General features: G+C 36.6%; 1 pseudogene; it reads left to right on the top strand.

The window, feature by feature from the left end:
- Positions 1–14,118: 14,118 nt before the first annotated feature.
- LOC145131573 (phytosulfokine receptor 1-like) lies at positions 14,119–15,087 on the top strand (annotated as a pseudogene).
- The last annotated feature ends 255 nt before the right edge of the window (positions 15,088–15,342 follow it).

Genomic DNA, 15,342 nt, shown 5'->3' with positions numbered 1-15,342 from the left:
TTAGGGACCCAGACTCTATTCATGAAGTAGTAAGTCCCGTCCTCCTTGGCTTCAAAGTTCTTGTCCATCCCACCCAGTGTTTCATTTGCGACGTTCTCCGGCTTCAATGCATCTGTTTGGGCTTCCTTGATTTGTGAGGTTTGGTGGGATTGGATGGTTATTGATAAGGTTTTCACCCGACGACCTGAGTATTCTTTTCTGCTCAGGGCATCGGCTACCACGTTAGCCTTGCCTGGGTGGTACTTGATCTCGCACTCGTAATCGTTTAGTAGCTCAACCCATCTTCGCTGCTTCATGTTTGACTCCTTTTGGTTTAGAATGTGCTGGAGGCTTTTGTGATCGGTGAAGATGGTGCACTTTGTACCGTAGAGGTAGTGCCTCCAAATCTTTAGGGCGAAGAACACATCTCCCATCTCGAGATAATGTGTGGTGTAATTTACTTCATGCGTCTTTAGTTGCCTGGATGCGTAAGCTATCACCTTTCCACGCTGTATGAGGACACAACCTAACCCTTGATTCGAAGCATCGCAGTAGACTATGAAATCTTCGGTTCCCTCCGGTAAGGATAGCACTGGTGCACTATAGAGGGCTTACATCAAGGTTTGGAAGGCGGCTTCTTGCTTTTCCGTCCAGTTGAAAGGCACACCCTTGTGTGTCAATGTGGTAAGGGGTTTGGCTATCTTGGAAAAATTCTAGATAAACCTTTGGTAGTAGCCTGTGAGACCCAAGAATTGACGGATTTCCGTTGGTGTTTTCGGAATCGCCCAGCCTTCAATAGCTTTGATCTTGGAAGGATCTACATGAATCCCTTCCTTGCTGACTACATGACCTAAAACGTTTACACTGCGGAGCCAGAACTCACATTTGGAGAGCTTCACATACAATCTTTCATCTCTTAGGGTTTCCAAGATTTGACAGAGGTGTTGACCATGCTCTTCTTTGCTTAGAGAGTAGATAAGAATACCGTCGATGAAGACAATCACGAACTTATCAAGGAATGGGCGGCAGACTCGATTCATGAGGTCCATAAATGCAGCGGGGGGATTTGTTAGACCAAAGGACATCACAACAAATTCGTAATGACCATATCGAGTTTGAAAGGCAGTTTTTGGAATGTCCTCTTCCCGAACTCGGAGTTGATGATAACCGGATCTCAGATCTATTTTTGAAAAATAACTAGCTCCTTGAAGCTGGTCAAATAGATCGTTAATCCGAGGAAGTGGGTATCGGTTTTTGACAGTGAGCTTGTTTAATTCCCTAGAATCGATGCACATTCTGAAGGATCCGTCCTTTTTCTTGACAAACAAGATCGGAGCTCCCCAGCGTGAGAAGCTTGGTTGGATGAATCCCTTGCTCAGCAGCTCGCTTAGTTGGCTGGATAACTCCTGCATTTCGGTGGGAGCTAACCTGTAGGGTGATTTGGCAATTGATGTGGCTCCTGGTATTAGGTCGATTCGGAATTCGACCTGTCTTTCTGGGGGTATTCCCCGGAAGATCTTCTGGAAATACGTCCGGGAAGTCACATGCCACTGGAATGTCTTGAATGTTTGCTTCTTCTTTGGTCTTATCCACAACATAAGCGAGGAATGCGTAGTTCGTCTTGTGTAGTCACTTTTGTGCCTTGATGCACGAGATAAGGCGAATATTGGCGCCATGTTATCACCATAGATTATTAGGGTTTCGTGATTGGGGAGATGAAGGCGAACGGCCTTATCGCGACACATAATATCAGCATGGTGGGGGCTTAACCAATCCATGTCGATTATCACATCAAAACTCCTAATATTTACTGGCATCAAATCTATTTGAAAAGAGTGATTGTTTAGTGTTAATGTGCACCCTACATAGACATCTTTGGTTGTTTCAGTTTTCCCATTAGCCATTTCCACCGTGAAGGCTTCGTTGAGCTTCTGGGGTTGTTGGTTTAGTAAGTGTTTGAATTTATTACTAACGAAACTTCGCTCCGCCCCACTATCGAATAAGATGCATGCGTATGTGTTGTTAAGTAGTAACGTACCAGTAACAACTGTTGGGTCCTGAATTGCTTCACCTTGACCCAATGGCAATACCCTTCCTGATGTTCCAGCCCCCTGGTTGTTTGCTTTGGGGCAGTCGCGCTTGAAATGACCGGTTCCTCCACACCCATAGCAGCTGTAACTGGACCCAACGTTGTTGTTGTTGTTACTGTTGTTGTGATTGTTTTTGTTGTTGTTGTGGTTCGAATGTTGGTTCTGTTGAGGCTGAGTTCTACAGTATATTGCAGTGTGACCCTTTCGGTTGCAACTTGTGCAATGCATCTCCCTGCATTCTCCGTGATGGTGGAAATTGTATTTGCTGCATTTGGGTAGGGTCCCTGACTATTGTATGGGAGCATTTGGTGTGGATGAGGCTGGAGCATGTGGTGTTGTGGTAGCTTGAGTAGCGGCATGGATAGTCACAGTTTGTTGCTTCTTTGATGACTCTTGGGTTTGTCCTCCTTTCCGCTTGTTGTTCTTGCCTTTCTTGTTATCACTTTCCTTCTTGACTTCAACTTCTCCTGCTTTGGCACCCTTCTTGTTTCCATGGTCGTATAACTTCTTGGCTAGCCTTTTAGCATTGTCATACATTCCAGGGTTTGCTGCGATTACATTCCCTTGAATCGGAGAGGTCAATCCCCAAAAGAATCTTTCAATCTTTTTCCTTTCAGACGTGATCATCCCTGGACACAAGAGATAGAGCACGCTAAACCTTGATATGTAAGCATCGATGTCAGAGTTTTGAACTGTGAGGTTCCACATCTCTTGCACCATTTTCTGGATCTCTCCCCTTGGACAGTACTCGGCTAACATCATTTCCTTAAGCTCCTCCCATGGCATAGCATTCGCCACCGGGAGTGTCATGGCCTCCACGTGACCATTCCACCAAGAGAGAGCTTGATCGACGAATGTGCAGGCCTCAAACTTGACCTTGCACTCCTCCGGATATCCGCAGATCTCAAACACTGATTCCACCTTTTCTATCCATATTTTCAGGGTTATGAAGCCTCCTGTCCCGTTGAAGGTTCAAGGCTTGGCGTTTGTGAAGTCTTTGTAGGTGCAAGTTCTTGTGGGTCCGTGATTTATTCCCTGATTTGTGCTTCCGGTTCATACCAAATGGGGGTCGCACCCCTTGCTGGCGGCTCCATTTCTAGATGTCGTGTGCCCATGGGGGCGTAGTACCATTGGGGCCCATCCTATATCGGGGCACCCTGGCCATGTACGGCGGATTTATGACTTCAAACCCCGTGTCCGAGTCATCTACGTCGCTGTCCTTTGCCTCCTCCTCGTCTGAGTCGGCTACCGGTTCTTCCGGTCCTTCCATAGGCTCCTCTTCTGGTTCTTCCTCTGGTTCTTCCTCTGGTTCTTCCTTGGGTTCTAACCATCCACCATTTTCCTGATTGGGGAAATAGGGATCTCCAGGGTGATGAAATCCGGCCATCGTGTCTGCACGAGGGGTGAGAGACGTTGTAAAAAGAGTATACATATAGTATTTCTAAAAATACTCCAATAGTATTTTGATTATTTAAGTTTGAGTTCCTTAGAAGTTTTGGATACGAGGTAAGCTTCTAGATCCATTTCCCGCCATGATTAATCTCAAACACATGTTGGTCATATTTTGAATAAATATAATTGATCAGGCTATATTTATCCCCAATATGACTACACAACTGTCCGGGTTTAATCACAGTGTTCAATTTCCTCCAGAGACTTTTAGTGTTATAGTTTTTAATGTGTATCTGAGTATTGATTTTATTCAGAGTGTTTTAGTTCCATTGTATTTATAGTTGCATATCAAGTATGATTAGATATGCTAGTTCAATATAAACAATGCTCTGATACCAATCTGTCACACCCCCGAACCAGACGGCGGAAACATCCGGGTGCTTGGGTGACTTCATCTTGCAATATCATCACAATGTATATAATTGAAACAAGACAACACAATCATCATACATATCAAAATACAACCATCATTGTTTACATCAAGTATAGTATCATAGATTACATGCCAAAATATTCAATGTATGATGATAACAAAATACGACAAATTCCACATGTTCTTGTAGACCTTTCCGCTTAACGATTCCCTGAGAATACAAGTTATTTTGAAAAAGTCAACATATATAATGTTGGTGAGTTCATAAGCATGTTTGTATAAAAAGTTTTATATTGTTCGTAAAACGCCAGAAAATCCGATATCTTTTGAAAAACGGTTTGAAAGTGACGTGTCAAAATCAAGAACTAATGCATGTGTGTTTTCTGTTTTTGGAATGTATATAAGAATGTAATCCGGAAAAAGATCCTGTATTTTCTGTTGTAAGTAGAAGGTATTGTTTAACTATATATTTCCCCACAAAATCCGATATTTTATGTTTATACAAGTGTCGTGGTCTCAAAACCCTAAGACCGAATATCAGTGTATGCATGTTTTTGTATCAACAAGATTTTATATGTGTTCCGTAAAATTATGATGGAGTTAATCTCTATGTGAGTCGTTTTAACCATACTTGATTATGACGCATTCGCCTGTCGTGGCGTTTTCAGGCGCCGAATTGTTTAAGGTAAGGTTTGTCACCCTAGACTGGCCTAGTCTAACTGTAGCGAACAGCTCAGGTGTGGGGTGTCACCCCATATAGATCTATACACAAACTCTCTCTCTCCCTCCAGGAGACTTTGGTTATAACTACAGGCTACGATCGTACACTCGAGGGGTGTCAACCGACATGTCTCACTAGATCCTTAACTGAGTTTACGCGAATATTTTATTATGTTATGTATAATGTTTTTGTGTACGTTTTATGTTTGAAAATTCCAACGAGTAGGTATGTGAATGTACAAGGCCCAACAGACATGTAGAAGGACCACTAAGGCCCAATAAACATGTAATGTATAGTCCAGGCCCAATAAGCATGTAAATGGACCACTAAGACCCACCAAACATGTAATATATAATCCAGACCTAATAAGCATGTAAATCGGCCACTAAGGCCCAATAACATGAAATGTAAGTATTAGGCCCAATAAACATTTAATCGATGTATTTAGTTCGTTTGTTATTACATTGTTTGTTTTAGCTCGATTGATTTCTAAAATGACATAAAAAGACCCACTTTTGTAATGATGACATTTTTGGCCCATTAAGCCGAAAATTTACAATTTAGGCATATTTTTGATAAAGTTGACACTTTAGGTCCCTTATGACCAAAAGTTTACATTTATGGGCTTATTTCAGATAAAATGACATTTTTAGCCCACTATTGTTATAAATAACATTTTTGACCCAATATCATGAAAATTGACAGTTTCGGCCCAATTATATAAAATTTGACATTTTCGGCCCATCTTAATAAAATTGGCATTTTCAGCCCTTTTTAACCGAAAAACAACATCTTTGGCTCAAATTTGTTTAAAATGACAATTTAATCCACAAAAGTCATAATTTTTCCAATTTTCGCCCAAAAAAACGTGAAGGCCCAATTTAAGCCCATTTTGTGAAAAATTTACTCTTTTGGCCCTTTTTAAAACCATAATATTATAAAAACCCATTTTTATACAAAAATGACTCTTTGGTCCTTGAAAAACCGTAAGTATCATAAAAGCCTCATCTTTTTGTTTATTTGTCAAAAATAAAATACTCCAAGGCTTAGGAATTATGGAAGCTGAATCTGTACCGAAACCATCTTCGCTTCCTTAAGTATCACTTTCGCTTTCGCCTCATTAAAAATTAACAAGTGAAATAGAGCGAACGCTCAGTCTATTTCGCTTCTGATTTTCTCGTTAACCAAACTGTGCCGAACATTCGGTATATTTTGCTTCATTCATCAACAGGCGAACTTTCGGTTGAAATATCATGTATACTTTTTGTACATTATTTTTTTCAAAAATACAAAAATATTTTCTCTTCTGTTTTTATTTATCTTTTGAAAATTCAAAAATACATAAATATTTTCTCTTCTGTATTTATTTATCTTCAGAAAATTCAAAAATACAAAAACATTTTCTCTTCATGGACGAATGCACATGATGGAGCTGGGGTAGGTATAAATCTCTTTATCTTTGTACTAGCTATGTGTCCCTAGAAGCATGTTGTTGCATGTTGTCTAAAGCCTCTAAGACTTTAAGTGAAGCCTTACTGATTCGATATATACAAATCGTTTCTTCCCAATCAGGCTGCAAAAATACTTAAGTCACGAGCTACCTTGCTCTTCTTATATTGAGTTAAGAGTTATATGCTTAGTCCTCATTGTATAGCAGAGGTACTTTTGGTTCTTTAAACACCTTCATACTTTTCTCCATCACATTACGCTTCATAAACGTAACCCTTGAGACTCTCAGCATTTACCACTGAGGTTTACGGTTACACAACGTCTATGTTAATGATTTTAGTTTCGTTTCACCACGTACTGAGTGAAACCCAAAATCCAATTCCTTTACTGAATTGACGGTGAACAATCAAACGTTCTAGTTTTTCACCCATGCATTAACGAAACCACTTTTGTGGTCGGTACCAAGAAATCTCTTTTATTTTTATTTGCGAGATCTTTATGAAATGTTCCAACACAAGGATATTTCTACCCAAAAGATTCAATTTTAATTTTGTTTTGAGATTTCTATAATAATCACCGAGTCACTGAAAAATGAACAAACCTACTTGATGTTTTTGGCTACACTGGCCACACAAGTACTTCACTCAATTGTCGGTCTTATATCAAGATACGTAGTTCAGTTGAAGCGAAAGCCACCCTTATAGCCGAATATTGAAAATATGCCTTTGATTGCTTCTTAACAAACATTTGATCGTACTTCAATGGGAAATCACAAAGACACTTCTAAGTCTCTCTTGATTTTGAAGGAAGCGATTCGTGCCCGGGATCCACAGTTTTGTGTCTCTAAAGACATCACTAATATCCCATATCAATAATTCGCTTTATTTCTTTTTCTTTGGCACACTCTTGCATGAAGATCGTTATGATCTTCCAAACGTCTGGTCCCTGCTTTTAATGGCAATTTTCTAATTTATAGTTTCGCTTCTACTACACAATGGTGATGATGGTAATGGGCCCCCTTGATGAAGTGTAGGTTAAAAGCCCAAGACTTGTCTTTACCCTATAAATAGTCATGTATTATTCATAATTAGGGTTAAGAGTGAGGCAAAATGTAGCCGTCATGTTGTGAGGTTTCTTGTAGAGTTAGATTCTTATTCTTAAAGTGTAATCTGTTCCTCATAATTGAATAAATCGAGTGATCATTCGACATATCTTCATATTTGTGTTTGTTCTTATTTTCCGCATCTTGTTCATCAAATCACAAAAACTGTTTTAATCCCAACACATACTTCTTATAGGAAATGACATTCCAACTTTTCAGGAAGTTAAGTCTTGGCTTGGAAAGTGTTTCGCTCTGAAGGATCTGGGAGAGGCTGCTTATATTCTAGGGATAAGGATTTTGAGAGACAAGAGTAAAAGGATAATTGTAATTAGTCAAAGTACATACTTGGATAAGGTACTAAAACGCTTTAATATGGAGAATTCCAAGAAGGGAGAACTACCAATACAGAGTAATACCAAACTAAGTAAGACTTAGAGTCCGAGTATCGATGCAGAGATAGAAAAAATGAGTAAAGTTCCATATGCTTTCGTTGTTGGATCTATCATGTACGCTATGACATGTACTCGTCATGATGTGGCTATCGCTTTGAGCATGGTTAGTCGTTATCAGGGGAATCATGGTAGAGCTCATTGGATAGCGCTCAAGAATATTCTTAAGTATATGCGAAGAACTAAGGACTAGGTCCTTGTTCTTGGTGGCAGTGATAACATAAGAGTAACTACGCCAACTTTTAGACATACAGAGACAACTTTGGTTCTCAATCTGGCTGGGTGTTTACCCTTAATGGAGGAGCGATAACCTGGAAAAGTTCCAAGCAAAAGTCGATGGCTGATTATACCTGTGAATCAGAGTACATAGCAGCAAGCAAAGCATCAAAGGAGGCTATATGGTTGAAAAACTTCATTAGAGACCTTGCAGTTGTTCTCACCATCGAGGAGTCAATGGATATTTTCTGTGATAATGAAGGGGAAGTTGTCTTAACGAAGGAACTAAGAGATCATGGCAGATTAATGAATATCGACAAAAATACCATTTCATTAGACATAGAGTAGAAGAAGGTCACCTCGTCGTGAAGAGGGTATCGTCCGAAGAGAATCCTACAGATCCCCTCACAAAGGGTGTAAGTAGGATTAAGCACGTTCAACATGCTAGGAACATTGGTCTGAAGGATGATATTAGTTTTAGTAGTTAGATAGTTGTTTCGAAACTTGTAACAAAATAAATGTAGTTGACATTTGATGATTAAATAATGGAGAATTATTTATGGGTATTGTTTACTATCTTTTGTCAAATGTTTATTATTGTGTTTCAATTTTGCATGTTTTACTTTCAGAATAATTAGATTATTCAAACATCCACAATCGATCATACTTTTGGAAGTAAGTAGTGAATCAAGACTGTCATGAATTGGATTATAGATTGTCTAAAGGATTTAGACATAACAATAGTTTGCTGCAACATTCATGAGTACTTTGAAATAGAGATTTAAGTATTCGATTAACTCACACTCAGAGAATTACATAATGGAATTTATCACGAGTAATTCTGAGATGATAATATATTATAATCTTCAAACAGAGATATATGAGTTGTTGTTTACGAGTTGGTTGTGCATTGATCATGGGTAAACGCATCAGTAACTTGATGTTATAAAACGTATTGTTATGCATGATTTTATGAGCAAATATTGCAAGCATATAAGTCAAAGTTTATCTGTTCCTTTTGCCCTAACAGGAAAAGCGATATCTTGGGCCTTTAGGTGATTTGGTGTTGACATATAGTGTCGGGCCTGGTCAGGACTAAATTGATGTGTTTGATTAGTAGTTCTCTGTCATTACAAATCAGAAATCGGGAAACAAAGTATTGGACGATGAGATTGATTTTATTCCATGTCATTTGTCCACATGATATCTTGCAGAACGGATGATTATATGATCACTTATATTAGGACATGTAACTGACTAGGTCAGAGTTTGACAGCGGCTTTGAGAGCTATAATTTGCTGGTTGATTTAGAAGGATATACTGGAAACTTATCCAAGTGGGAGACTGTTGGATTAGGTGTCTAAGCCCATAACTATAATCGGTATATACTTGAATTGATAGTAGCACAATCATTTTGGGTTGCCCTCAAGAGTAGCAACTAGATATGATGATTTTGGAAAAGAGGTTGATTTATTATTTGATTAATAATTTGAAATAAATAATTTTTTAATATATTACGAGAATAATATATTAATTAGAAATAGTAATATTTAATTAATATTTAATCAGAAATTAATTAGAATTAATTTTAGGATTAATAGAATTAACTTAAAGTACATGGACTGAATTGTAATTGTTTAATAGTTGAGCGAGAGGCAGTCTAGAACCCTCCATAGGCTATGGACGGTTTTCTAGTGCCTTAGGGTTTCTAGAATATTCTCTGATGGATAATCAGGAAAGTGAATAATTACCAGGTTTAAGATAATCTTGGATTTGGGCTTATCTAGGGTTTCCTGACTGCACCATAAATAGGGTTGATACCCTATGATTTTCGGCCACTTGTTCTTGAAGAGTACCAGTCGAAAATTACAACCTACCACCTCATTCTCAGTCATTCTTCTATTGCTAGTGTTGGGTGTGCGCCATTATAGACGTGACAATTGTGACGCTTGTTCTCAAAGTCTCAACAACACTAAGGATTTGGATTGTTATTGCAACAATCAAAGGTATGTTTTGTAACCCTAATTATGTAATTTTGATTATATACTAGTGTTATAGGGTTTCTACGTTGTCTTTAACATTGTATGTTCAATTAGAGAAAACGTAGATCAATTTTAGTGTTGCCTGCACACATAAGATTGTTTGTTATGCTCAAAACCCATCAGTTTGGACTTGTAGGCTGATTCAGGATCCAATTATTGATTAGATGATTATTTTTTGATTGATAGCGTGGAGATTTTAGCGGGCTAGCAGCCTTAGATTCTTTCTGTGAGATCTGGCAATGCCAGGTGAGTTTTTTCACTTTGTCCATGGGTCAAAGGCACCAATGCCAACCGATTACTTGTTATGTGGGATGATAGTTGTCTTTGTGATACTGTCCTGGAAGACCTCGGGGGTAGCCCGTGACATTTGCATGAAAGACCATGGGGTAGCCCATGACACTTGGATGTTAGACCATGGGGGCAACCCATGACATTTCAAGGAAAGATCATAGGGGTAGACCATGACACTTGGATGTCAGACCATGGGGGTAGCCTATGACATTTCAGGGAAAAGACCGTAGGGGTAGCCCATGGCAAATTTATGCTTGGTATGTGGTATTTTGGGGAACTTACTCAGCTTTTTGCTTACGGTTTTCTTTTTATATTTTAGGTACTTCTGTTCTCAAAGGGAAGAGTCCGGGATGATTGCAGAGCACACACCACCTCATTCCACATTTTCTTGATTTACTCTAATGTGATATGATGATTGATACATTTGTTTTATCTGGATTTTTATGATGATGTTTTGGGATACTGGTTTTATTAAATTAAAAATGAAATTTTCGGGTCTTATTTTTGGGACGTTATAACGCGTTATGCAGAATACAACTATATAGTTGAAACATATATATATATATATATATATATATATATATATATATATATATATATATATATATGTTCAGGTGTTTAAAGTAATTATTGTGTTATTGTATGCATAAATGTGGGCCAATAAAAATTTAAAAAATAAATAAATAATCAAACAAATAAATAATGGTAATTTACTAATTTGATAAATAATTTCTACAAATACACTCCTACAATTATGGTAATTACTTTGACCTACCTTTATCCCTTTTTAAAACAATCAACAATACTGTATTCTATCCCATTCGATCCTCCCTATCCCTAGATCCAAAACAGAAGATCGCCACCACCATCATTTGTTGTTGCCACCGATATCCACCCGCTATACGCTATTATGGCTGTCGGTAATCCCGAGCTGCAACCTTTATCTAATCGTGAGTTAAGGAACAACATTTAAATAGAAGTCTCTGGGTTCGAGAGTGACGCTACCCGCGCGATGAGCTTCAACAAGATTTTCACATTCTCCTCCCTCTCGATGTTGCTAATCTAAGCTTCTCCTTCGAAATCCTCTACAAATTTTACTCATTTTCGGAGAAATTCTACATCTGTTTCTCATTGAGCGAGAATTTAGGGCTTTTTTTTTTGTCAATGACAAGATGACAGCAACAACTTCTGTTTCTTCTACCTGGATTCCCCAAGATGACCTGTTGCTTAAGAATTCAATCCAGGTTCGATTACGTGTTTTTTTATCTGTTGTTGTCTTTGATTGTAGGCCATTGCCTTTATCCATGTTTTTCAACTTCATTTTGGTGATTTTTTACCAGCATGATTTGCAACCGTAGATTATGTTATTGTTCGAGATTTTTATTCTAACCTTCGTTTATTTCATGTTATGGAGATCAGTGATGAGACTTGGTGGCTATGGACAAGTCTTCTTGATCTTACTAACCTGTTAATTATTGAAGTTCTTTTTTTTCTATTTTAAGTGATACCTGTTTTATAACATTGGTACCTAGGGAATGCCCTTATATTGCTTTGACGTAGACATGCTAGAAAAATGTGTAAACTGGTTTTTGTGTGGATAGTTGTTATTTTGTCTCCTAATGTTCTAGATCCAGTTAAGTGAACTTTAATAAGCCACTTCCATGCTAAGTCTATTACATGCTTCTTCTAAGTTTTCATATAGAGTTAACTTTGGATATGCTCATTTTGCATCTGAGGACACCTTATTTTCTTGGAAATATTTGTAGTAATCAAAGGAGAGCGTTTAAAAATCTTATTGTTTTAAGGCCAAAGAGAAGGAAAAGGGAAAAGGGCCTTGGTCTTGGTGGTGATCGACGAGCAGGGGTGTGGGGATGGACGCTCAGTGGCGGCAGTAGGCGGCTCTGCCACTTCTTCCTTTTTTTTCTGGTGAGGTATGAACGAGAGACAAGGAGGTCGATAGGTACAGGTTTCTTCCTTCTGCTTCTTATTTTGATTGATTTACTGTAAACCAATGAAGTTTAATCTTCAAATACGTTTTTTTAATTTGATTTGATTTCAATATATAGAATGGATGTTTGGGTTGATTGTTTGACAGAAATCAAAGAAATTTTGGATGTGTTTAGGTTTATTGTCTAATTCTTTCAAGGTGTAATATTTTTGGTGAATTGGGAATTTTTTCTGATTGTCTAATTTTTACAAGAAATTGAAAGTTGTTTTGATGCACACCAAGCGCTCGCTAAAAGTTGTTTTGATGCACACCAAGCGCTCGCTAAAATGCTTCAGCATATTCTGTTAGAATTCCCCGAATTAATATAATTATTGGTAAATGAATTCCAATTCTATCAGAATGAAATCACGAATTACAATTATGTTGGAATGGAATATGAATATTTTCTCACTAATTTATTCATTGGATTTGTTTCCACAGAAGCTAATGCTTGAAGAACGGACCACGAAATTTGAACGACGCCTCTTAGCAACATTATTCTTTTAGAATGTATTAGTGTATTTGTTAGATTTTGATGTTTTTTTTTTCAGATTTGAAAGATTTTTTAGTTTTATTCTTTAACAATAAATGTAATTCTTAGCAATTGTTACATGTATTAATGTAATTTTTGTTTTAATTCTTTAATTGATGGTTCGAGAATTTTGTTATTCCACAAGAAATTTTTAAAGTCATGATCAAGAAATTTGTTCAAGAATATTTGTATTATTTTATGGTTCAAGAATATTTTTATTTTTGAACATACTCAAACATATTCTGTCAGAATGTCCGAATTAAAAACCTTATAATTCGTAAAATCAGATTTTTAAAATTAATAGAATCTATGATCCCTTAGAATATGCAAAGTTCCTTTATTAAATATATATTAATTGACTAAAATACCCTTCTAGCTAAATTATATGGTATTTTTCAATTATATTTAATTCAATAATATGTATTAATCAATTTCTTAAAATAAGTAAAATGATTGGCCCACATTTATGCATACAATAACACAATAATTACTTTGAATATAATAACCTAAGCCTATATATATATATATATATATATATATATATATATATATATATATATATATATATATATATATTATAACAATGAAGTTAAAATTAACTTTGAAAAAATAATTTTATACTAAATTGATATAAAACATTAATTGTTTTGAATAAAGTAGATATCTGTTAAAACTATATAATCTCAATTGTTTCAATCGCTTCTACGTGGGGTTACTCATAAATAACATAAAAATAAGACACAAATGGTCACTGTAGTTTAGCAAAGGTCACAAACTCAATCTCTATTAATTTTTTTTGATAGAAATGATCATTGTGTTTTGAAAAACTTACACGGATGACCCTTTTTACTCACGTCATCCATTTTCAGCTGTTAATGCATATCACGTGCTAGACATGTGAATGTATTTTGGTCCTTTTAGGTATCACATGGACTAAATTCGTGACATTTGTTAAACCACAGTGATCATTTTTGTAATTTTTCTTAAGCTAAAAGAATTGCAAGAACATTAGGGAGGAGGATTCGAACTTAGGACCGCCTCGCCGTTCCATTTTTCAGCCTAAGCCTTATACCACTAAGTTGCAGCCAAACTTGATTTATATTTTCGAAAACTAAATTATATTATGTAAATCTCAAAGCACATAAATAAAAAAAATAAATTACAAATTTTTTTACATGATTTTTTTTAATAAAACAAAATGTACTTCTACGTATTGAAATAAAATTTACAAACATCTTATATGTTGTTTTTACGTATTTATTTAGGAAAATGTCACTATAGCACAATCAACTATTGTCATTTAACCGATTTGGTCATTAATTTTTTTTTTGTTGCACAATAGGTCATTGAACTTACAACTTACCTGTCTATCACGTCAGTTTCGTTAGTTTTTAACGGTTCATCGGTTAACTAGTTATTATAAGTTACACGACCTATGACTTTTTTTTACACAATAAGTTAGTTCGTCTCTACTCTCCACGGTTTGCCACTAGTGGCGTCGCGTCATCTTTTACGCCAGTAGCACAATAACTCTCTATCAGATTTGTCATGGAACCACTTGACCGGTTCAATTTCGGCTTATCTGGGTGATATTAAGTCTCTTTTTAACTTGTGTTTATCAAACAATTATTTTTCTGGAGAGATTTATAAATCTCTTACTCAATTACAGAGCTTGATTTCACGAGGTGTCTCATTAGAAGAACCCTCACCGTATTTCCCTTTCTTCAAAAGAAGAAACATGAGTTTTGGACGATCAACGGTGCAGAACAATCAGATCATGAGCTTTCCACCAGAATCAACCTCTTCTCCTGTGAAATCCCATCGGGATTTGGCAACTTGAAAAAACTACACATTTTGGAAATCTCGTTCTCAATAATTTGTCGGTACGATTCCTAGTTCTTTATCAGGAATGAGAATGTCGAGACGCTTAATTTGTCATACAACAATCACACCAGAATAATCCCTCCATCTTTGGTGAATCCAAGTTTTTTTTATCCAAATTCAATGCCACTCACAATAATCTAAAGGGTTTAGTCCCTAATGGAGGTGAATTTTTAACGTTTACAAACTTAAGCTTCGAGGGAAATCCCGATTTATGTGGTGATGGACGTGCAGTTTACCCTTGTGAAACCAGAACAATGCGTATATCATCCATTAAAAAATCAAATAAAAATCTAGGAAGAACTGTTAGTATGGTTATTAGGATTTGTTTCGGGACATTAGGGTATATCCAGCTGAATATGGTCAAGCTTCTGTTGCATCTTATAAAGTAGATGTTTACAGTTTTGGGGTTGTTTTTTTAGAGCTTTTGAGAGGGAAGAGACCGATGGATATTTGTAAGCCTAAAGGGATTAGAGATTTGATTTCATGGGTGATGCAGAAAGATGGAAAAAGAGGAGAGTGAAGTTATTTATTCGTTTATTTTTAATAAAGATCAAGATAAGGAGATGTTATTGGCTCTTGAGATTGCATGTGGTTTTCTAAATGAATCACCAAAGTTAAGGCCTTCGACTCAAGAGCTTCTTTCTTGGCTCGTTAACCTTCAACTCAAAATAACATAATAACATAATACGTTCAGGTGTAAATATCATACATTTGAATTCGAGTAAAGTTTTAAAGATTTTATTTTCATTGTTGTTACTTTATTAGTTTGAGTTTG

Source organism: Lactuca virosa, chromosome 8 (genome assembly GCF_052849685.1).
Source record: "Lactuca virosa cultivar CGN04683 chromosome 8, Lactuca_virosa_CGN04683_v6, whole genome shotgun sequence".
Classification (NCBI taxonomy): domain Eukaryota; kingdom Viridiplantae; phylum Streptophyta; class Magnoliopsida; order Asterales; family Asteraceae; genus Lactuca; species Lactuca virosa.
The sequence above is the reverse complement of the archived record's forward strand: the minus strand, read 5'-3'. Positions and strand labels throughout refer to the sequence as shown.